Source organism: Chiloscyllium plagiosum, chromosome 30, assembly GCF_004010195.1.
Source record: "Chiloscyllium plagiosum isolate BGI_BamShark_2017 chromosome 30, ASM401019v2, whole genome shotgun sequence".
Classification (NCBI taxonomy): domain Eukaryota; kingdom Metazoa; phylum Chordata; class Chondrichthyes; order Orectolobiformes; family Hemiscylliidae; genus Chiloscyllium; species Chiloscyllium plagiosum.
The window spans coordinates 12,722,305-12,748,088 of NC_057739.1; positions in this window are offsets into that span (position 1 = coordinate 12,722,305).

The following is a 25,784-nucleotide window of genomic DNA, read 5'->3' on the forward strand; positions in this document are numbered from 1 at the left end:
GAAAGCAAGAGGAAAAGTCGGTGTGGACTTGTTCGGCCTTCGGCCCAACACACTGTAAGTAATCTAATCTAATCTAAGAAAAGGTGTTAATGATTACAGCACAGGAGGAAGAACCAAGTTCTGAATTGGACATTCCTCACATCAAATTGGACAATGGGAAGTTGTCAGAAATTGCAATAAACTATTAAGTTACCTTTGACAAAAAAATCAAAATAACCTGAAAGAGCTATTACTATCATATGGGGAGATATGCAGAAATAAACTTGGAATTACTAAACTAATTGTGCATAATGTAGAGATAGGAGATGCTGTTCCGATTAAGCAACATCTTAGCATAATCCTCTAAAATTGGCCCAGGTTCAGAAGGAGATAGAATACATGGCATAATCAAAGTGAGTTACAGAGATTGGTGCTCACCCATAGTCATGGTGCCAAAGCCAGCTCGTACCCAATGATTTTGTGTGGACTATCGCAAAGTCAACACTGTTACAAATACTGATGCAAATCCGTTTGCATGATTGGAGGACTGTGTCAAAAAAGTGGGAAAAGCAACTTACATTTCTAAGTTGAACTTGCTCAGAAGCTACTGGCAAGTACCTCTGTCAGAGAGAGCAAAGGCAATTTCAGCTTTCGTAATGCCAAATGGTCTATATCAGTTCAAAGTCATGCCATTTGGTATGGAAAACGCTCCAGCCACATTTCAGAGACTGACTAATAAGGTCAATAAGGTTATTGCTGGATTACCGAAACTGTGTAGTGTTTATTGATGACCTGGTGATTTTTAGTCACTCATAGAAAGAACATCTACAGCATTTATCGGACTTGTTCAATCGACTTCGGAAGGCAGGCTTGGTGGTAAACCTAACTAAAAGTGAATTGGCCAAAGCCCAAGCCATCTTTCTGTGCCATGTTATTGGATATGGACAAATGGCCCCACAGGATGCGAAAATGAAAGCAATTGGGGAACATCCCACACCATCGACGAAAAAAGCAGTACTACTGTTTCTGGGATTGAGTGAATTTTACCAAAACTTTGTACCGAATTTTAGCAGTGTGGCTGCTCCACTCACTGAATTGTTAAGAAAGGGCAACAGATTTCAGTGGATAGTAGACTGTCAAAAGGCATTTGCCAGTCTGTAAACTGTGTTAACCACTGCTTCAGTATTAGCCACAGCGGATTGCACAAAGCCTTACAAGGTGGCTATTGATGCCAGTGATATGGGTGTTGGTGTAGTGCTCCTGCAGGAGGAGGATGAGGGAATAGAAAGACCCATCAGGTATTTTTCCAGGAAGTTGAACATTTATCAGCAGGAATATTCAATGGTGAAGAAAGAGACTTTAATCAGCAATGCGTCTCAGACAATTGTTTATACTGATCATAACCCACTGACATTTGTGGAAAAAATTAAGGGCAAAAATGCCAGACTGTTTAGATGGAGCTTATTGTTGCAGCCATTCAATTGGAAATTGTGCATATGGCAGGTCGCGAAAGCATGATTTCTGGTGCGTTATCAAAACTCGAATGAGATCTGGGAGTATTCGGTGGCATGTGTGCCACAGCCTGAATTTGCATGTGGTTATGCATGTTTGCATGTTAATAGTTAGTATCATGTGTATGTGTGTTTTAGACTACTAACCAGTTTGGTTTTGAAGGGTTTTAAAAATGAAGCCATCTTTTGGTATTGATGGTTGATTTTCTTTAAGGGGTGGCGGGAGGGGTGGGGGGGGGGGATGTGTCACAAAGCTGGTTCCTTTTTTCGAAAAGCTATTCCTTTTCCAAGGATACACCTTTCCTCAAGGATAATATGTCCTTGTTTTTTTTTCAGAGGGGTCATAAAATCCCTCCTGGCTCTGATTAGACTGGTTTGGTACAGAGATTAAGGGGTATTGAGAGGCCTTTTTGTTTATATGTAAGAAGATGAGACTTCAGGCTATATTGGTCATGTTTTAGAAGTGACTTGTATAATGAAAGGGGAGTGGTTAGCTCTGGAAGCAAAAGTTAAGTTTGAGCAGTTCAGCCCAGAACTAGTTAGGAGTTCAGCTGTATGGAAACAGGCTCTCTCTCTCCTTCTGCCCTTCTAACTTCAACCTGTAAGCATTTGTTCCACTTTTACTGTTTTTTAAAGTAGGTTTGCTAATTGGGACTATTGTGTATATTCAGAACAGCATAATTAAGTCTAGTTTAGATCGACTGAGTTCTGTAAGGGTTCTTTATTCTGTTCTGTATGTTTCATTGTGTAATTTTGTGAATACGTTTTTGTCTGTTTTAAAACCTGTTAGTCAACCCAGCTACCTTACTCCGGGTAATTTTCATTGTATACTTACCGAAACAAATTGCAACGTTATGGCCTACGCTGCCTGCTTAAGAATATGGCCTAGTCCATTACACCTTACAATGGAAGCCTTGATGAGGAGATGTCAGTTTTGGACTGGGGTGGACAAAGTCAGAAGTCACATGGCACCAGGTTATAGTCCAACACGTTTATTTAAAATCACAAGCTTTCAGAGCAGCTTTCCAAAAGTTGTGGTTGTGAATAAACCTGTTGGACTATAACCTGGTAATGTATGATTTCTGACTTAAGATGGAGGGATGGTTATTGATGAAGCAAATGAAGATGGTTGGGCATGGATGTAGGCTCCCAGGGGCAGGTGTTAGTGTGATAATGTGGAGGGAAACCAACTCTCCCCAAGCCCCATCACCACCTGGTGCCAATAGAGCATAGGTTATGGAGGCATAAATATCCATGGGATGGCTCCCCCTGCATAATTGCTTGTTTTTATGGCTGTAAACTCACTTTGCTTTGAAAAGGTCCATGGTGGGGGCAGAGGAGGGGTTCCATTCCATTCTGAGGGCTGTCAGTGTTCCATTTGATCCTCTGCCTCTGTAGCCACTTACACCGTAATAGAATGAAGTCACCAGGAATTTATGGGGATGAAGATACAGATGGGCAGAACCTGGATACCATTAGGTTGGGACCCAGAAATGATCATGGCCCATGTTTAAAACAATGATGTAAAGTTTGTGCCTAGTATTTCCTATGATCCTGCTGAGCAGTTTGTGGTATGGGAATAGAAATTACTGTTGTGTCACAGATAACAATATTTCTTCATGGCCTTGCGCTGTCCAGCAGCATGAGAAAAATTGAATGTCCGACAATATTTTCAGTTATTTATTTGCTATTCAATCCTTAAGGCTGACACTCTCATGCAATATCGTAGAAGTGTGTCACTGTTGGTGTTATATTTCCAATGATTTGTTAAAATGAAACTTCATCTGACTCCAAGTTATTAAATGTACAATGGTCCAGTGGGACTATTTTGAAGAAGTGCAGAGGTGATCTCTTCAGTATCCTGACCATTAAAAAATGGTTCAGGTTGCCCTGGTCATTCTTATTACTGTTTACAAAACTTTAGTATGCATAAAGTAGTTGCTGTGTTTCCTACATCTGACTATTACTATACATCAAAAAGACTAAATTGTCTTTATAGAGTCATATAGAGGTCTACATGATAACAATTATTGAAAATATTTAAATCTTATTGCAAAGTTCTGAGGTCTGGAAGGTACTACATAAATGTATATCATTGGTTGTGCAATTGTAAGAGATTCTCTTCTTTAATTTTGCTACAGTTTGAAGAAATATCAAAGATTAATATTTGTAATTGACATTTTCTTGAAATGTGATCAATATATTTTTCATCAGACATAATAAGTGTAGCCTCCTAGTTCTGGATTGGGAAAGTATCTACAATTTTTTAAAAAAATGTACCATGAATTGTTTCTCAGAGAACCACATTTTTATTCATTTGTAGTCATTTTCCGGGATGTTGCCACAAATGAAGGGCTTGAGTTGCAGGGAGAGGCTGGACGGTCTTGGACACTTGTCCCTGCAGTGTAAGAGATTGAGGGGTGATCTTCTAGAGGTTATTAAAATCATGAGGGGCACAGATAAGATGAATGACAGGTGTCTTTTCCCTAGGATGGGGGATTTCAAGACTGGTGACATTTTTAAGGTGAGAGATTTAAAAAAGACACGAGGGGCAACTTTTTTACACAGAGAGTAGTTCGTGTGTGGAATAAGCTTCCAGAGGAAGTGATGGATGCGTGCACAGTTACAATGTTTAAAAGACATTTGGACAAGTACTTGATTGAGAAACATTTGAGGGATATGGGCAAAGCACATGCAGGTGGGAGTAGTTTAGTTTGGGATTATGGTCAGCATGGACTGGTTGGACCAAAGGGTCTGTTTCCATTCTATGTGACCCTTTGAGACTACTTAGTCTACCACAGATCACTCGATATTGATACTTAAAATATAAGGACTTTATTAGTCCTATGAGAAGTTATTGTCATTGTTTGGTTTCATTACTGGCATTAGGAGGAAGTGAGGACTGCAGATGCTGGAGATCAGAGCTGAAAAATGTGTTGCTGGAAAAGCGCAGCAGGTCAGGCACCATCCAAGGAGCAGGAGTATCGACGTTTTGGGTATAAGCCCTTCTTCAGGAATCATTCCTGAAGAAGGGCTTATGCCCGAAACGTCGATTCTCCTGCTCCTTGGATGCTGCCTGACCTGCTGCACTTTTCCAGCAACACATTTTTCAGCTTCATTACTGGCATTGTTGTTTTTATGTTGTCCAGGTAAAGTATTTGAATTTCAGCATCAAACATCTTGTGAATGCAAGAGGGGCAAGTAGGAGAATTGCAGGAGGGAGGAATTTAAAAGCAGTGCACAGTGAAAAGCAAGTCATAACTGCCAATTGAATTCAATTAAACCAAACCAAAATCTACCCTGAGATGCTGTCATTGCTTCTTGATTGCCATTGTAAGGGGTACAGATTCTCGAGCACAATTAGTATCATTGAAGTAAAATGATTTGTAGGGGGAAGGATCAACACTGGAATATGAGGCTAAATTAGAACAGCTCATTCAACGAGCCAAAATGTACATGATGGCCCAAATAAAATTCTTCTCTCCTCGAAGCTAAAAATCACACAACACCAGGGTATAGTCCAACAGGTTTATTTGGAAGCACTAGCTTTCGGAGTGCTCTACAACCAGCTGATGTAGGATCAATGCTCTGAAAGCTAGTGCTTCCAAATAAACTGTTGGATTATAACCTGGTGTTGTGTGATTTTTAGCTTTGTACAACCCAGTCCAAGACCAGCACTCCAAATCATCTCTCCTCTAAGGTTCTGATGCTAAAGATGTGTATTTGGACCAGATGCAACAAGGAGGCAGAATTTTTCTACAGAGTATTAAACCCCAATATAGATCTGTTGTGTTAAGTAATGCACTTGCAGATGGGAGTTCAATGAATAACTAGATGAGCCTTTGAGGTGTGCTGCAATGATAACTAAGACCTTATTTGTCCTGTGTTAGAGAACCTATTTGAAGGTTGGAGTGAGTACAGGTCAGAGCAGGGAGCACTGATGCCTCATCATGATCGCATAGTGCTAATAAACATTGCTCAAAAGAAGCCTTGCATCCTGACGAGAACTTGCATTAGGAACAGAAGTATCCAGAGTTAAACAGTGCATTCCATCAAATTATTTTGTGTTTGATTCATCAGGTAAAAACAGTATTGCTGTGATGAATGTTTTCCAGTTGTCAATGAGAATGTTAACATTCAGCAGTACGTGCGGAGCTCACCACTGGCTCACGCAGGAGCTGAGGGCTTAGTGCTCAATACCTGTCAGCTGTGCCATGTTGTAATTTCCTACTGGTGTGATTTCTCATTAGATCGGTGGCTGCTATCACTGCATTCAGTCACCTTGCAGTTGTTGTATATCGTTAGCATGTTTCTGAAGACTTGCAAATAATTGAGTGGGATTGGGAATTCTGGATTTACTGGAATCCTTTGCCTTTAATGAAGCGTTACAGAATAGCAATTTTCATTTGCACTGAAATCATTCCAACCGCCTGCTGAATGAGGGATTAGGGAAGTGCTGAATCAATTTAAGGTTTGATGAATTACGTTGTGGAAATTAAAGGTAATTTATAGCAGCATTGTTCCATAATGAGAGAGATTTGGTTGATGAAGGAATGAATGGTAATATACCTCCATCTGCCTATTAGCCTTCTCTCAATTTGTTTTTCTAGCGTGTTTAAATGCAAATCATTGAGACAGCTATCATTAAAAACCAAAGTAGATTGCAAGTGTTGATGTGATGGCGCATTCTATTTCATTTAAATTGATGTTTTGTTCAAAGGTTGATGACGCTATGGAGGAAAATGTTTATCACTTTGTACCACCAGCATGGAGGTTGCATTAAAACACGGGCCCACTCTCCCTTTCTCATGGCTTGTGCAATGGATTCTGCTCCCATATCAGATTGAGTGTTTGTGTGCATTGGCACCACATGCATAGAGTTCTGTGTGAGGCCTATGCAATTTCATTCCTTATTAAATCATTACATAAAGCAAGGATTTGCATCCTATTAATGTGAAACCAAATCTGTAGAATGAAAGCACAATTTTCTCAGCCTCCACATGTGCCACATAATCCATTCAATTGCTTTGTATGAAGCCAGATGACTTCAGAGGTATCACCCCTGCTTCCTGGCATGTGATCATCTTTGAAAGCTCTTTTTCTTTTAATTTTGAGGCCCAAAACTTTCTTCGGTTGCATTCTGTCACTTCCTTTTGCATCCGGAAGTAAATTGATAGATGCCAACTCCCCCAAGTGACAGTTTGCTGATTATTTTAAGGTAATTTCTTCTTTAAGCAAAGTTTTATTCTTGAATGAAATTTGAGCATCACTGGCAAGACGAACATTTGTTGCCAATATTTATTCATTCACTAACAAAGTGGCTTTAAGCCATATCAGAGAACAATCATGAGGGGCATGGATAGGCGAAATAGACAAGGTCTTTTCCCCAGGGTAGGAAAGTCCAAACCTAGAGGGCATGAGTTTAATATGAAAAAGGAAAGATATAAAAGGGACCTGAGGGGGAATTTTTCATGCAGAGGGTGGGGCATGTGTAGAATGAGCTGCCAGTGGGGAAGTTGTAGGGGCTGGTACAATTACAACATTTAAAAAGTATCTGGATGGGTACATGAATAGTAAGGGTTTAGAGGGATGTGGGCCAAGTGCTGGAAAATGGGACTAGTTTAATGGAGAATACTTTGCCATCTTGCACGAGTTGGACTGATGGATCCGTTTCCACGCATTGCAACTCTATGACTCTATGACAGTAAGAGTCAACTACATTGCAGTGGGTCTGCAGTCACATATATGCCAAATCATATAAAGATGACAAACTTTCTTTCCTGTAGGGAATTTGTGAACCGGATGTATTTTTTATGATGCTCAACAATGTTTACATGGTTATCGTTACATTAGCTTTTAATCTACATTTTTCTTTTTTAAAAAAACTACAATTTTATCATAGTAACATAGTAGCAATTGTACCCAGGCATTCTCCTGGGTCTCAAATTATTAATCCAGTGACATTACATGGTTCTCTACCGGTTGTAATTAATAAGACTTCACCGAGTGAAAGACCAAAAATAATTGCATGATATAAAATGATAATCAAAGAGGGGAAAGCGCTCCACTCCTCAGTACACAGCACCTCAGCAAAGCTGCTTCTTGATTTAAGTGTATAGAGTGGATCTGATATGTTGCTTTGGTTGTTGCTATTAATGCAAATTGAAAGGCATGTTCAAGTCTGAACAAAACTGCTCAAACTTTGGTTAACGGTATCAAAAGTTTTGCAAGTGAGGGCCCTGTTGTGCGTAGAGGTAGATATATGTGTCAGTTAGTGACTACATTAATCCTAAGCCTTGCCCAAAATCCCCTCACAACCTGCAGTTAGATGAGATAGTCTAATCTTGAATAAAGGATCATTTGTCAATTGTCCCATTCACTGAGCAGTTCAATGGAGCACAGCCATTGATAGCTGGATCATTTGAAGTCAACGTTTGAAGTCTGTGTGGCAGAGCCAGTTCTTCGGCCATCACATCTCCTCTGTGTCCACCTCCTTTTTGTGATTATTTTGCTGCAAACCCCTCTATACAAAAAAACAACTCCATGCAAGTTTGTGAGCTGTTGCCTGAAAGGACAAGACAGAGGGGCATTATGTACCATGGAGGGCTGTTCTCTCCTGCCGAAAATGAGGTAATTGTCCTGATGAGGAGAATTGTCTCTATGGGGGCTGATGAGTAGCTGTTCAAAGGAACACCACTTTATCCTTTATTTGTGTGTGGCATGGTGGTTCAGTGGTTAGCACTGCTGCCTCACAGCACCAGGGTCCCAGGTTCAATTCCAGCCTCAGGCTGTGTGGAGTTTGCACATTCTCCCCATGTCTGTGTGGGTTTCCTCCGGGTGCTCCGGTTTCCTCCCATAGTCCAAAGATGTGCAGGCCAGGTGAATTGGCCATGCTAAATTGCCAATTTGGTGCATTAGTCAGAGGGGGGTGGGTTACTCTTTGGAGGGTCGGTGTGAACTTGTTGGGCCGAAGCGCCTGTTTCCATACTGTAGAGAATCTAATCTAATTTAAGCCTTCAGAGGGCGATAGGATAGTGAGAAGCAAAGAGGTGACCAAACACGCTGTTAAGAGCACCATGGTACTCCTGACATTCCCTTCAGTTACTACTACTGGTTGTAACTCCATTCGGTTGTAGAATTTGTAACTTTTCTATTCTCGACTACTTCCCTATTGTGAACCATTCTGCAGTGACACATATATCTACCTCTATGCAGGAAGAAAGGAAGTGCATATTTATTTGACCTGTTAAAAGGTTGTCATGACAAGGTGAGATAGTTTGAACAGTCTGTGATAGATTACACATGTGAGGGTTAATGAAGGAAATCATTTAGAGATGCAGCAATAAATAGGAGCTGAGAAAGATTCCATGAAATCTAGCATGTGTTGCTGTGTGATAGACATGAGTGGAGGAAGGAAAGGGAGATTGATGGGTGCTGCACCTGCAGAACTAAGAAGGGAGAAAGAGAGTTGTGCGTATGCGTCTCATGCCAGCAGATTAAAAGGCACTAGTTTCAAGAAGAACAATGAAGTGTTACTCAAGCGAAATGACGTTGCTCGCCAGAAGTATATCTGACAGAAGGAGAGAAGTAGTGAATTTAGTCATACACTTCAAGAAAAGAAAGTAATAATTAATAGCACAGGTGAATTAGCACCAAGGCATCTTATCTGCAATATGGCAATCTTGGATAATAGGTGAGTTTTGCTTGAAAAAATGTCTCACTACATTTGGAAAAAACTACAAAATGCTGATAGTAATGCAAACTTTGTCTGAAAATCCATGCCTCAAATTTATAATGTAGTCTGACTCACTTCTGGTTTAACCTATGAAGCATTGCAATTGTACTCCCATAACCAGATTAAATTGCAATGGCTGATGGCCTAAAAGCACACACATGTCACCATATTTTGTCTGTGTCAAGGTGAAGTATGTTTGTGCTGTGAAAGGTCCTATTTTCTCCCTCTAGCACTGTTGGAGTGGTTCTTTAATGTATGGCTTTGTTTCTTACTCAAATTATCTCTCATACAATGATGTAAAGATCTGCTCCCAAATGTCCACATCCAATGTTAAATACATTATGGACCAGATGCAGCTTAATGTTTCTTTGACTGGTTTAGCAGTAGGTCTTTCCTAAGGAGACATCACTCAACTCACCCAGTCGGAATTTATTTTTAAACATAATCAAAATGAGTCACTTGCAATTGCTGAAAACTGTATCCTAAAATCAGTTTAAACGTCAGTGGTCATTGCTGGCTTATTTTCAGGTCTAAGAAAGGGCTACTCCCTTTTGGAAAGGATTAACATCATCACAAGACCATTGTTCTCAATATCCTTGTGCGTGTTTTCAGGTTTTGTATGCGGTTATTTGAATTACGAATAGTAAAGAACTTTTGAAGCAAAATGTGTATCACAAACATTTTAAGGTGTAGAAGGAATCATTTGATCCACTGTAAAGCATTTTACATTTTTGCAGCATTTTGACTTGGAGTCGGTCTCCTGCCTTTGCCCCATAACCCCGCATGTTGTTTCATTCTAAATAATCATCCAATACCCTCTTTAAAGCCTCAATTGAACCTCAACTACACCACAGTTCAAGCTGAGCATTGCAAACTCTCACTAATCGTTATGTAAGAAAAATTATTCTCACCTCGCATTTACTTCTTTTGCTTTAACACCATGCCCCCTGGTTCTTGATCCTTTCATCAGGAGAAACTGTTTCTCACTATCTAGTCTGTCCAGACTCGATCTGATTTTGAAAACTGATATATAAAGTCTCCGTTCACTAAGGAAAAGAATTCCAACTTTTCTATTATTTCCTTAAAACTATAATTTCTCATTACTGCAACCATTCTCATAAATCTCTACTTCACACTCTCCAATGTATTCCCTCCTACATCAAATAATTCCTGCTGGCATTTCTTGTCTTCTGACTGCAAGTCCTTCAGAATCTCAACCAAGTCTCTACACTTCGTACAGTTGTTTTGACTTTGCTTACAAATATATCTGAAACAAGACGGGAGGGGGGGGAGTTATATATGATGTAGCTGATGGGGAAAACGCTAACACACTTGTATTATTATTGCCAGTTATAGAGTCATAGAGTCATAGGGATGTACAGCATGGAAACAGACCCTTCGGTCCAACCGTCCATGCCGACCAGATATCCCAACCCAATCTAGTCCCACCTGCCAGCACCCGGCCCATATCCCTCCAAACCCTTCCTGTTCATATATCCATCGAAATGCCTCTTAAATGTTGCAATTGTACCAGCCTCCACCACATCCTCTGGCAGCTCATTCTATACAGTACCACCCTCTGCGTGAAAAAATGCCCCTTAGGTCTCTTGTATAACTTTCCCCTCTCGCCCTAAACCCATGCCCTCCAGTTCTGGACTCCCCAACCCCAGGGGAAAGACTTTGTCTATTTATCCTATCCATGCCCTTCATAATTTTGTAAACCTCTATAAGGTCACCCTTCAGCTTCCGACGCTCCAGGGAAAACAGCCCCAGCCTGTTCAGCCTCTCTCTGTACGTCCATCCCTGGCAACATCCTTGTAAATCTTTTCTGAACCCTTTCAAGTTTCACAACATCTTTCCGATAGGAAAGATTTGCTTTCCCAAAATGCAGCACCTCACATTTATCTAAATTAAACTCCATCGGCACTTCTCAGCCCATTGGCCCATCTGGTCAATATCCTGTTGTAATCTGAGGTAACCCTCTTCGCTGTACACTACACCTCCAATTTTGGTGTCATCTGCAAACTTACTAACTGTACCTCTTATGCTTGCATCCAAATTATTTATGTAAATGACAAAAAGTAGAGGGCCCAGCACCGATTCTTGTGGCAATCCACTGGTCACGGGCCTCCAGTCTGAAAAACAACCCTCCATCACCACCCTCTACCTTCTACCTTTGAGCCAGTTCTGTATCCAAATGGCTAGTTCTCCCTGTATTCCATGAGATCTAACCTTGCTAATCAGTTTCCCATGGGGAATTTTGTCAAATGCCTGACTGATGTCCATATAGATCACATCTACTGCTCTGCCCACATCAACCTTCTTTGTTACTTCTTCAAAAAACTCAAACAAGTTTGTGAGACATGATTTCCCACGCCCAAAGCCATGTTGACTATTCCAAATTAGTCCTTGGCCTTTCCAAATACATGTACATCCTGTCCCTCAGGATTCCCTCCAACAACGTGCCCACCACCGAGGTTAGGCTTACCGCTCTATAGTTCCCTGGCTTGTCTTTACTGCCCTTCTTAAACAGTGGCACCACATTTGCCAACCTCCAGTCTTCCAGCACCTCACCTGTGACTATCGATGATACAAATATCTCAGCAAAAGACCCAGCAATCACTTTTCTAGCTTCCCACGGAGTTCTCGGGTACACCTGATCAGGTCCTGGGGATTTATCCACTTTTAACCGATGGCAGATGATTAGGCCATAAGATGCCAAGTTAGATTTTGTCTTTAATTGCTCTGCCATCCAGCACTGAAGTGAGAACTTGTTCTATGTTATTATTTCTTCCCTTGTTCTTCCTTTACTGTTGCTCTCATAGATATCCTGATCACTTATCAGCCAAATTAAAACATTGACAGAGGACTGAACCAAACCAAACTAGGCTGATAATCCAATGTATTGCTGGGAGTGTATTGCACCGCCCACAGTACCATCTTTTGATGAGAGTTACACAAAGGTCATGCCTGCTCTCAGGTAAATTTAAAGACCCCATTGCATGTCAGAAGACCCTGGTGCCCTCTTCACTATTCATCCTTCACAATCAATATCACAAAAAAATGTAGCCTGTATGGTCATTACCTCATCTTTGTAGTGACCGGTGCTATCAGATGGAGCAGCAAGAGCATGTGCTCAGGAATGCAAAGTTGCATTGTGACATTATTACCCGTGTAGCAATGGAAGGGCAGATGCTTGGCACAAAGATGGCAACACCAGGAACAAAATAGAAGGCATCAACAGACACTGCCACACATGTCCCCACTTTCAAACTGGATCATCACAAGTTTCCAGGACGGTGTGCCAGGGGAAGCAGCTAGAGGCAGCATAGGGGATTATTTTACAAAATAATTAACAGAGGTGGGGCAGTGCATGATCTGGTGCTGCACTTGTAACATGGTGAAGTCAGCGCACAAGTGTCAGTGCATCCTGAAGCTTGCTGTGGCCAGCTGACATCTCAGATCCTGTTTGCAAAGTGACAGTGGTCATTTTATCCCTTCATTATCACATTGCAGTTTCTAGGATCTTTCTGTGAACAAGTTACCTGCTGCGTTTCCTTGATTGATTACACTTCAAACGTACTTCACTGCTTGTACCAGGCTTTGATACCTCCTGAGATCCTGAAAGTGATATGTAAATTAATTTTCCTCCCCTCTTTCATTCTTTTCAACTACTAAACTCCTCTATTGACATGTTAAATAGTCTTCTTCTCTGCAGGAAATCAATGTAAATTAGGTAATCAGAGCCAATGAAGAGGACTGAGGAACAGTAGATTGCTCCCAAGATGGATATGAGAAGGCATTTTCACTCTGCTGTTTTTTTAATAATTACACAATTGTTTTAGGGGAGGTTGATGGTGTGTGGTGGAGGATTCTCAGAGGTGAAAAGCTACATTGTGCTTAAATAATGTTTTGTGCTTGAAAGTAAAAGGGTGATTTTTTTAAACACCAGCCACAGGTTCTGGGCTATGTGCAAACTGCATCTTAGTGCAAGTTTTGTACCATCTGAAAACGTTAAAGTGATGCTCTGAGTATCCAAATCTAGGCTGTTAGCAGCAAACTAGCAGTATTCCTCATACTGGCTACTGGGCAACAGCACTATACTTCACTCCAAAAACAATTTATCATCACTACTCTCTACTTTCTTTCTCTTAGCCATTTTACATCTGTGCTGCACTAATCCCAAAACACTTAATTAGTTTAACAAGTCTATTATTGACTCAACATTTAAAGCTCAAAAGGAGGACATTCAACCATCCAACATCAGTCAACAAAGATCTGACTGTGTTAATCCCATTTCCCTGCTTTTGGAGCATGTTCCTGGAGACTATGATAACACAAATGAATACGTTAAAACTACTAAAACGTTATGAGAGTTTCTGACCCAACTAACCTTTTAGGTAGTGAGTTCCAGAGTCCTACCACCTTCTGAATGAAAACGTTTCTCCTCAACCTTCCTCTTACCTTTCTACATCATACCTTAAATCTATGCCTCTGGTTATTGACTCTTCTACATATGTTAAAAGTACCTCGTTATCCATATATGCCCTTTATAATCTGATACGCCTTAGAGTCATAGAGATGTACAGCATGGAAACAAACTCTCATGTCCAACTTGATGTCGATTAGATGTCCTAACTCAAACCTGTCCCATTTGCCAGCACTTGGCCCATATCCCTCTCAACCCTTCCTTTCCATATTCCCATCCAGATGCCTTTTAAATGTTGTAATTGTACTAGTCTCCACCACTTTCCTCTGGCAGCTCATGCCATACACACACCACCCTTTGCATGAAAAAGTTGCCCCGTAGGTCCCTTTTAAATTTTCCTCTCTTATCCCAAACCTATGCCAGAAATATCTGAGCTAAAATTCAACATATGAATGTATAAAATAATATATTTAGATTGGAAGAATGAAAATCTAAATGGATTAATGGAACAGAGAGACTTGGCCATGAACATATTTTGAAAGACAAGTTGAATTTTTTTTTATTCGTTCACAGGATGAGGGTGTTGTTGACTGGGTTAGCATTTATTGCCCATCCCTAATTGCCCAGAGGGCAGTTAAGAGTCAATCACATTGTTGTGGGTCTGGAGTCACATGTAGGCCAGACCAGGTAAAGATGGCAGATTTCCTTTCCTAAAGGGTGTTAGTGAACAAGATGGTTTCTCCAACAATCAGTGATCATCTCATGTTCATCATTTGACTTTTAATTCCAGAGTTCTTCTTAATTGAATTCAAATTCCAACATCTATTGCAATGGGAATCAAACCTGGATCCTCAGGACATTACTTGGCTCTCTGAATTAGCAGTCTAGTGATAATACCATGAGGACATCACTTACCCCTGTTAAGCACAGAAGATCAAAGAATCTGAGCAAATTATACAAACATGGATGTCTTTAATACATTGGCACATACTTTTCTTTCTTAGCCAACAACTTACAAGTTACAAATTAATTTTGTCTCTTAAAATTTCTTCACCACTGGATGATCAGTCTGTGTTTGCTGCATATATTAAACTCAGGTGGCCTGGGACACGAGTGAAATAAAGTTGGTATGTAGGTGCAGAAAGTGATTAGGAAGGCCAATGGAATGTTGTTGCTTATTACAAAGGGAATGGAACACAGAGGTTTCGCTAAAGGGGATTGAGAAAACTATATCAGGAGTAGTGACTACATATTTGGTCTCCTTCTTTGAAAAGAGATAAGATTGCACTGTTACACTCTTTATTAATGTCTATACTTTAGAGCTTATTGAAAATGCCTCTCTGGATTAGTGATTTAAAAATCTCTCTTTACATGCTTCTTCCAGTCTGACCTCTATTTCCCTTCAGTTCTGGTGATGTCAGAGTGGCATCATCATTTATTTGCATATTTCTGATTCAATGTAGTATAATGGAAGGCAGCACAACATACTGGTCTTACATCAATAGCTGCGGAAAGTCCTATCAAACCCCATGACTATTCAATCTCCTATAATACTACTACCACTTTGCTCCACTCACCCAAACAGTTACTGGCCCCACAGTGCAATGGAAGAACTCTAGATGTCAGTCCCACAGGGGACATTACTCTCATTGGTATTGGGGCACTAAGACTGGTTTGAGAGTTCCAAATTGGCAGCATGTATTGCCTGCTTGTTTGGCAAATTGTGTATCACTACAGAACTTTAGCGTTGTTTCTAAACAGTAAAGATTATTGAAATTGGTAGGAACTTGTGAATGGATTAGACTATTTGGCCCATCAGATGTGCTCTGCCATTTATGTAGATGAGGCCTTAATGCCCCCCAACCTCCTTTACTCGATTTAGGACAACACACTTCATATCCTTCCTGTACATGAATCTGCTTATCTGTTTGAAAGCTATTATTGTCCCAGCTGCCATTGCCTTCTAGCATACAAATCATTTACCATTCAGATCCACTAAGAATTCAATAGCCTGATGATTCTATGGCTTTCTGTTCAAAACTGACTCCTGAGAAGTGGCAGGAAAAGCATTGGCAGAATATAGTAATGGATAAATTTGGATCTGTTTTAGGGCTGGTAATTAGCGATGGTCACAACGATTGTTGTTGGGAAGTTTGGTTCTTATTCTTTTTCGTAATTGCCTGGAGATGGGTGTCAAAAGATTAATCTGCAAATTTGCAGATGACACAGTTGTAGGACTGGAAACAAAGCTCAATTGCTTAGATATTAATATGTTGGGAGATTGGGCCCATGAATGGAAAATTGTTTCTCTTGCATCAATGTCATGAATGTGTGAAAGAAAAATGCTTAAAATTTTGTACAGCATTGAGGGAAATGTATTAATGAAGATAGAAAAAGAAAATGATGTGGGAAGTTTAGCACACAAATCATTAAGTATACATAAACAATACTGTGAAGCAATAGACAAAAAAGGGTGTTGGGGTGCATTCAGACAATAATTGGGTGTATGACAAAGCATATTATCTTGTCATTGCGTAAGACATTAGTTAGTGTTTGCTTGAAATACAGTGCAGTTTTGGTCTCTGCATATGGTAGATGGTATTGAAGTTTTGGCAAGGGTGCTGAGGAGGACCACTGAAATAATACACAGGAAAAAGCATCTTGGTCATCCATTAGGGATGGGGTGATCTGATCAAGATCTTCAAGATGATGAAGGGAATAGATTGCATTCTGGTTTAGTATTCAGAGGCTAAATCCAACTTTACTGTCAGGAGCTGGCTATTTCTCAGAGAGCAACGAACTTCCACGAGCTTAGTTATTATATGCTGATTTCCTGAATTCCTTCTAGCAGAAGTTTGGACATGTCTGTGACCAAAAGAACATAAGATCATAAGATATAGAAGCAGAATTATGCCATTTGGCCCTTTGTGTTTGCTTTACCATTTGATTGTGGTTGATATGTTTCTTAACTCCATTTCTCTGCCTTCTTCCTGTAACCTTGATCCACTCATTAATCAAGAACCTATCTTTCTCTGTCTTAAATACACTCAATGATTTGGCCTCCACAGTCCTCTACGGCAATGTGTTCTACAGATTAACCACTCTCGGAAAGATGTTGTGAAACTTGAAAGGGTTCAGAAAAGATTTACAAGGATGTTGCCAGGGTTGGAGGATCTGAGCTAGAGGGAGAGGCTGAACAGGCTGGGGCTGTTTTCCCTGGAGCGTTGGAGGCTGAGGGGTGACCTTATAGAGGTTTACAAAATTATGAGGGGCATGGATAGGATAAATAGACAAAGTCTTTTTCCTGGGGTGGGGGAGTCCAAAACTATAGGTTTAGGGTGAGAGGGGAAAGCCATAAAAGAGACCTAACGGCCAACATTTTCACACAGAGGGTGGTACGTGTATGGAATGGGCTGCCAGAGGAAGTGGTGGAGGCTGGTACAATTGCAACATTTAAAAGACATTTGGATGGGTATATGAATAGGAAGGGTTTGGAGGGATATGGGCTGATAGGTGGAACTAGATTGGGTTGGGATATCTGGTCGGCATGGACGGGTTGGACCGAAGGGTCTGTTTCCATGTTGTACACCTCTATGACCCTATGACTCTTACTCAAGCCGAATGAACTTCTCCTCAGGTTGAAAGAGCCATTCCTTCATTCTGAGGCTATGCCCTCAGGTCCTGGTCTTCTTACTTGTGAAAACATCTTTTCCACATCGATTCTATCCAGGCCTTTCAGTATTCTGTAAGTTTCAATGAGATTTCCGCCCTCATCCTTCTAAACTCCATTAAGTACAGACCCAGAGTTCTCAACCTCTCCTCATATGACAAGCCCTTCATCCCCGTGTTCATTTTCTAACCATCCTCTGGACCCCTCCTCCTCTGCCAGCACATCATGCCTTAGATACAGGACCTAATATTCTAAACATGGTCTAACCAGAACCTTATACTGCCTTAGCAGTATGTATCTGATCTAGTATCCTAGCTCTCTCAAAATGAATGTTAATATTGCATTTTCTTTTCGAACTGCCAGCTGACCTTGCATCTTAGATTTAAGAGAATTGTGAATTTGGACTCCCAGGTCCCTTTGTGCTTCAAACATCTGAAGCCATTCCCCGTGACCTGCTGCGCTTTTCCAGCAACACATTTTCAGCCCATTCAGAAAATAGTCTACATCTCTATTCTTCCGACCAACATGCATAACCTCACACTTTCTCACTCTGTGTTCCACTTACTGCTTCTTTACTCACTCTCCTAACCTCCTTCTGCAGCCTCCCACTTCCTCAGCACTACCTGTCCCTCCACCTATCTTTGTGTCGTCTGAAAACATTGTATCAATGCCCTCAGTTCCTTCATCCAGATTGTTAATGTAAAGTATTTGACACATCTGTGGTTTGGGAATGGGTCACTATGCCTTGCTAAATATAGATACTTTTGGGAATTCAAGGCTAAGGTGATCTCTTACATTAGTTCTGATTGCCTGGGTAGGTCAGAGAGGATTTTACAAAAAAATTCTCCCAGATTGATTTGTTAAAGTTTAACATACGTCTCTTGCCATAATTGATTCAGTAACAGAAAAAAATAATTTCTCTTCTCAAATTCAGCTTGTATTTGATTGTAAGCATTGTCTTTAGCAGAACATTTCACCTGATGTGCCAATACTAATGTTATCTCAGCTAATATAGTAAAATGGATGTGTATAGCATGGTATTGAAAAAAAAAATCCAACAGACATTTATTCTGGATAACTGTTAAGTACAAATATTACTACATTCCTCAGACACACAAGCTATTAAGTTACAGAGATGAATATACTTCTGAGTGTCATACTTCAAGTGATCCGAAATAAGATGGATGGAATATATTCTGAAGAAGTGTTATATTAGACATGAAATATTAACTTGTTTTTCTCTCTCCAAAAATGCTGACCGATCTGCTGAGTTTCTCCAGCATTTTCTCCATTTCAGAATTCCAGCATTCACAGTTTTTTTTGTTTTTATTTGCTTTAATACAATGTCGATACCACAATCATGTCATTTAAAGCTATACTGACTGAGGACATAACATTAGTATGCTAAATATGAATGTATGCTGCTTAAATCTCATTGATGGCTAGTTGATCAATCACAAAATATTTTTGAGAAAATACCTTTGTGGGTTCCTTTTCTGAGCAGTAAAGACTGACAAATGAGGAAAGACTAGATTGACTGGGCTTGTACTCGCTGGAATTTAGAAGAATGAGGGGAGAATCTCATAGAAACATCTAAAATCTTGATGGGACTGGACAGGCTTGATGTGAAAAGAATGTTCCCGATGTTAGGGAAGTCAAGAACTCGGGGTCACAGTTTAAGACTAAGGGATAAGCCATTCAGGACTGACGTAAGGATTTTTTTTTTCACTCAGAATTCTCTTCCATCAGGAAGCTGTTGGGGCCAGTTTATGAGATATGCTCAAGGTGGGCATGGCCCTTGCGGCTAAAGGGATCAAAGAGTATGGAGAGAAAGTGGGAAAGGGATACTGAAATTGCATGATCAGCCATTATTCATATTGAATGATGATCCAGGTTTGAAGGGCTGAATGGCCCGCTCCTGCTTCTGCACCTGTTTTCCATGTTTCTGTATTTCCATCTGCTCACATGGCTTTCTGTATCAGTTTCCTTTGATACTCTTTGTAGAACATACTGCAGAGATGGAGTGGAGAATTTGATTCTCTGAATTTACCAATGGACTTGCACATTTGGGTCATGAGTTCATTTCCTGGAGATTAAAATTTCATGTAGTTTGAAGCTAATTCACACAAAGGAAAAACAAATCCAAGAAAGGAGAGATCGTAATGCTGTGAGACTGGGGAAAACTCTGGCAGTATTCATTGTAATAGAGAAGGTTAAAGAGAAGCTAATAGAAATGTTGTGAATAATGAGAGGAGTGTAAAGTCAAATAGAAGAAGGCAATTTCCATGACACAGTGAATTATAACAGAGGTTACAAACATAGTACTCATGCGGAAATTAGAAAATGTTCATTCAGGTGAGGTGTTATTAAAATATAAACCACATTGCCACAAGTAACTATTCAAGGCAATTCACTCAAAGTGAGGAAGGAATTTGATAGACACTTGAGAAAGAAAAATAATCAAAAAAGTGAAAAAGAATCAAACAGAAATACAGTGATTTTTTTTTCTGGAGATGGACATAGGAATCATCATCCCTAGTTGAATTGAATTAGCTTTATTGTTACAACAGTGGTGAACATTGCAGTATGTGTGGTACAGATGCACCCACTGATCTGTTCTGGAGGGAGTTCCAGGATTGTGACCCAGCGATAATAACAAAATGTATTGTGGCTGGATTTTTAACACCCCCAGACAGCTGTTTGCCAACTGAACATATAAAAAGCTAAATGAGTCCTCCAATGGGGTCTTTCAGGTGACGAGGGAACGTAAAGCTACTTGAAGGCAGTCTCCCAGCACTAGAAATTTGAAACCAAGAGGACCTTACTTGCTGATATTTCTATGATTATATAAAACTTCTTTCCCAGAAAAAAAAGGAATGATCATTCCTGTGACTTGCCTGCATCCAGATACTGTTAGCTATGTATTCTAATTGCTTGTGTCTCATGTGGCTGTTCAACACAATTCTGATTTTTTTTGTCGACTGATAGAATCTCAAAGGAATATCTATCGTCATAAAAATGTGTAGCTCGGAACAAACACAACTTACCATTTGATTTACTGACAGACTTGAGTATCATGAAGTACATGCTCTAACACTTTGCTGCACAAAAATTGATATGCCTGACATTAATGAGCATTGGGACAGTATCAAATTAGCATTAATAATATACACCACTACCTATGTTAGTTCAATTACAGTGAAGATAGTTAATGCATATTCCTAAGTATTTGATAAATGAAGCAACACATTTCATCAAACCACTGTCTGCAGACTGATATAAATGTGTTCACCTCCCCTGGTTCACAACATTTTCTGTCTCTCCCTTGCTGGCAATGTTGGTGTTGTGCTCTTCAGAGTATTTCATTCAAATTTGAAACAGGTTAACAGGCATAACAAGCCACATTACAGAGAAAAATTGCATTTTAATGCAGTCAAAATACTTTCAGCAATTAATCTGTGTAAGATAAATCTATTGGAACTCGTATGAGTACTCGATAGTGTTTATTTTGACTGCAAGTAAACACAACTAAAGAGTTTGAAGAAATTTTTGATATATGCAAGACTTGTGTCTTGCAACAATGATAAGATGGAGAGATCCAGTTATCTTCACTGGTTGTCTCTGCTTCAGTCCAATCAGATATTTTATGAATGAAGTAAGTTTGGACTCTTGAGGCCAATAGTGGTCTAGCATGGAGAGATTGAAAAAGTGAGGACTCCAGATGCTGGAGGTCAGAGTCGAGAGTGTGGCACTGGAAAAGTACAGCAGGTCAGGCACCATCTGATGCGCAGGAGAATGAACGTTTTGGGTATAAGCCCCTCATCAGGAATGAAGAGTTTGTCTTTTATCGAAGAAAGAATGTGGAGTGTGTTCAAACTTAAATGTTAGTGGTTTATAGATAAAGAACAAATCTTTAAACAAAGAATGTTATCTTGGTGCCTTGAATTTCCAATTACTGTGTATAATGAAGGATATAAAATATGACTTAAGTATTTTCTGAAAAAAAATTAAAGTTTACAATATTACATGGTGCCGGGGCGGCACGGTGGCTCAGTGGTTAGCACTGCTGCCTCACAGCACCAGGGTCCCAGGTTCAATTCCAGCCTTGGGCAACTGTCTGTGTGGAGCTTGCACATTGTCTGCGTGGGGTTCCTCCGGGTGCTCTGGTTTCCTCCCACAGTCCAAAGATGTGCAGGGCAGGTGAATTGGCCATGCTAAATTGCCCATGGTGTTAGGTGCATTATTCAGAGGGAAATGGGTCTGGGTGGGTTAGTCTTCAGAGGGTCAGTGTGGACTTGTTGTGCTGAAGGATCTGTTTCCACACTGTCAGGAATCTAATCAAATATGGACTTAGAATATTGAAAGGTATGAGGATCCTTGTTTGAACATTTAGACCAAGTCTTGTATGATACAAAGCAAAAAATATTTTTTTGTTTATGTGCCCAAGAGGCTTTGTTTGACTTTACTCAATATTAACCCCATGACTGTCTTTCTCACTTTATGAAAACATTCACAACAAAGTCAGTATTCTGTCCCTTTAAGCTGCTTCACCATCAATTATATTATAGCTAATCTACATCTCAACTCTTAATTTTGCTCCATATCCCTTATTTATTTGTTTAGCAAACATTCACTATTTTCAATCTTGAAATCCAAGTTACCTAACATTCAGAACCTTCTTTGTTTCAGAAACAGAATCAACTGCAAATTCAACCAATTTAGAATATTTGCATTGTCAATATAACAAGATTTAAACTGCTGACTGTGATTAATCGATTAAGTGACTGGGTAAATAAAAAAAATGGGAACAATGTGTTACTGGGTGCAGAAAGAGCGGTTTTACTGTGTAGTCAATAAACTTTATTCACAAGGAAAGGTGTCTTGATTTCTATTCATCAACAAGCTTAGGTCCAAATTGATACACATGAAGGATTTCCGTTTAATTCATGTCTTACAATGCAATTAGACTTTCAACGCTCACAGTAAATATGCCTAACATCCCCTTTCCTGATACATTCAAATGAATTGTTTTCTTTGATATTTGTAAGCTAGATCTAAATACCAGCATTTCTTTATCCTTTAGAAATGTGAATATTTCAGTTGGGTTATCTCAAAGGTCTTCGGTCAAGTTGTCTCCTTCTTCAACACTGACATTGGTAAAGGTTTAAGAAGCCACGTTGGCACATCTAAGAGTTTCTGTCAAGATTTTGCAGATGTGGTGGAAGAGAATCCCAGGAAATTCACTCATCATTTCGTGCCTAGATCACATGCTTTCAAGTCAGCAATAGTACAGTTTCTGTTAATGAGTTACAGATTAAGGGTGAATTCCTTCAAGCGTTTTCTGGCAGCTCTGTCATCTGGGGCAAGGAGCTCATCTCCTGGCTCGACAAGGCTGTCCAACCTCCACAAAGTACAATTATAGGTGAGAAAAAACATTCTCCACATGCCAAAATGAGTGCAATAGCAACACCATCCAGAACAAAGCAGCCTACTTAATGGACAGGTCATCCAACTTAATATCCACTCCTTGTTCTTTTGGTGTATCATAACTATAGTCTATGCTTTCCACTCTGTGTGCTGGAGCAATGCACTGAGATATCTTTGATAACATCTCCTAAGGAAGTGAATTCAACCACCTAGAAGGATGAGAACAATAGGTGCACAGGAACACCATCAGTCTTGGATTCGGCACCAAATTACATTTGGTGTAATTTGACTTTTGACTCTAAGCACTGTTCCTTTATCATCACTCAGTCAGAATTCTGCAAAGCAGTACCTAACAGCACTGAGAGAGTACTATCCCCACATAAAGCTACAGCAGCTCAAAAGTAATTAAAGATGAGAAATGTATTCACACCAGGCTGCGAACATTCACATCGAGAAACAAATAAATCAGATCAAATGGGCCAATGAGCAGAGGAGTGGCAGATGGAGTTTAATTTAGATGAATGTGAGGGGCGCATTTTGGAAGGTCATATCAGGGCAGGACTTATTCACTTCCAGGTCTTTTTGCTATAATGTGACATTTGTGTTCCTCTGCAATCTCGCGCTATAGAAAATCATACGATGGATAATCGCTATAGAAAACCGTACCCAGGTTCCTGTGCTGTAAGGCAGCAATGCTAACTATTGTGCCTCCATGCCATCCCTCTCATATCTCACATCTCAACATGGGACTTAAATTTTCCAATTGACACAGTGTTAATTGCATAAGCATCCATTGCACTTTTTCCCTATTGTGGCTGGTGAACATATGCTGTGTGAAGCTAGATATTCCACATTTATTTACAGGTAATTAAGTATCTTAAGACCATAAGATCATAAGACATAGGAGCAGAAATAAGGCCAATCAGCCCATCAGGTCTGCTTCACATTCAATCATGATTGATAGGTTTCTCAACCCCATTCTCCCACTTTCTCCCTGTAATCCTTGATCCCCTTGATACTAAAGAATTTATTTATCTCAGTCTTAAATATACTCAATGACCTGTCTTCCACAGCCTTCTATGTCAACGAATTCCATAGATTCACCACTCTCTGGCTGAAGAAGTTTCTCCTTATCTCCATTCTAAAAGGTCTTCCTTTTAATCTAGGGCTGTGTCTTCAAGTCCTAGTCTCTCCTACCAACGCAAACATCTTCCAAACACCTACTCTGTCCAGGCCACTCTTTATTCTCTATGCTTCAATTAGATCTCCCACATCCTTCTAAACTTCATCAAGTATAGACCGGGAGTCCTCAAATGTTCCTCATACATTAAGCTTTTCTTTCCTGGGACCATTCTAGTGAACCTCCTCTGATTATACTTCAAGTCCAATACAGCCTTCCTGAGATATGGTTCAATTTCATCCTCAATCAGTACATGTGTGGAGTTTGCATGTTCTCCCTGAGTCTGCTTGGGTTCCTCTGGATGCTCTGGCTATCTCCCACAGTCCAAAGATGTATAGGTTAAGTAGATTGGCTATGCTAAATTGCCCGTAGTCTGCAAGCTGGATGAGTTAGCCATGGGGAATGCAAGGTTGCAGAGGTGGGGTGGGTTTTGGTAGATGTTCTTTGGAGGGTCACTGTGAACTCAATAGGGTGATTGGCCTGCTTCCAGACTGTAGGGATTCTATGATATAGTTATAAGTGTATTAACTGTTTGGTTAAAATATTCCAACTTTGTGACAATGCAAAAGAATTATATTAACTATGTCCACACTGATCTGGAAGGTTGGAATAATGGTTTTCAAACCTAAAAGGGTGTCACTTTGTTGCTTCCTTATACTTTTTGTCTTGTGCCAAATTAAATATTGTGACGTTGAGAAAATGTGTTTTCTTAACGTACTGTGGGCTTGGAATTTTATGAAAGGTTGATAATTATTGAAAACGTTGATGAATACCTTCTAATTCTGCTTCTATGTGAGTCAAAATACCTCATACATCACTGCTGGTACAAAACATTATGATGTAACCACATCATTTGATAAATGAATTAGTAAAAATTAAAAATAAAACAATACTGCAAAACGACAAGTGGCTACCAAAAATCAAAACGTAAGCCTCAAGTGGTCCTTCAAAAATAAACCCGTGTCCTGCTTACACATGCAAACTTGAATTGGCCTTTCAGTTTCCCATAGTCACTGTAGAGAAGACCCAGTGAAATATCATTCCTTAAGCTGTCAAACTCCTTTTACATCAGCAAAGTTCTTTGTAAATTTTCAAGGCCCATCATTTTAACAGAGGAAATGTGCTAAATGAGTAGAAAGTACGTATGATGTTATTGTTCAGGAAGAGAGACACAATGAATTAAAACTATTTGTCATGAACCAACTAAACTTTGAAAAAACAGCTGACGTTTTGTCTCAATCTCCCAGAAAACTACACATCTGATCAGGGCAACAGCAGATGAATGAGACTGCAGTTCAATTCTCCAAAGGGAAAAGAAAACACAGTTCTCTCACCTACAGGGAATTACTTTTGGGCATTATAATCTTCATGGATGAAACTATTCTTGATCGACAGGGATAATTCTGACAGTGTGATGGTGCAAAGTAACTGCAGTAGCAAATACGCTCAGTATTTGTTATTTGAAAATAACAGAAATTGTAATCTTTTAGCATTGCTTTCTCTTGCATGAACCATTTACAACAAAGATGTTATCAACAGATAAGTGATCCTCGTCTTGCTTTCTTCTTTCAAATCTTCAATGTTGTCACCCTTTCTGTAGTCTAGCCCGCTAATATTATCAGCACTGAAGTTTAGCTTTTCCTTTGGCTCTTAACCTTCACCTCTGCCGTCTCACCTCTGTCCTTTAATCTGCCTCCATCAAATCCTTTAGGACCTTAAAATTTCTTAGGTCTTTTGATTTTCCATTTCCTTTACAATCAACAGATCTTTGAATCCTATGCGTGGCATCACCTGGACATAAGGAAGCTGCTAGCCTTGGGAATAGCCCTTTCAACTCTGAATCAGAGATTTGT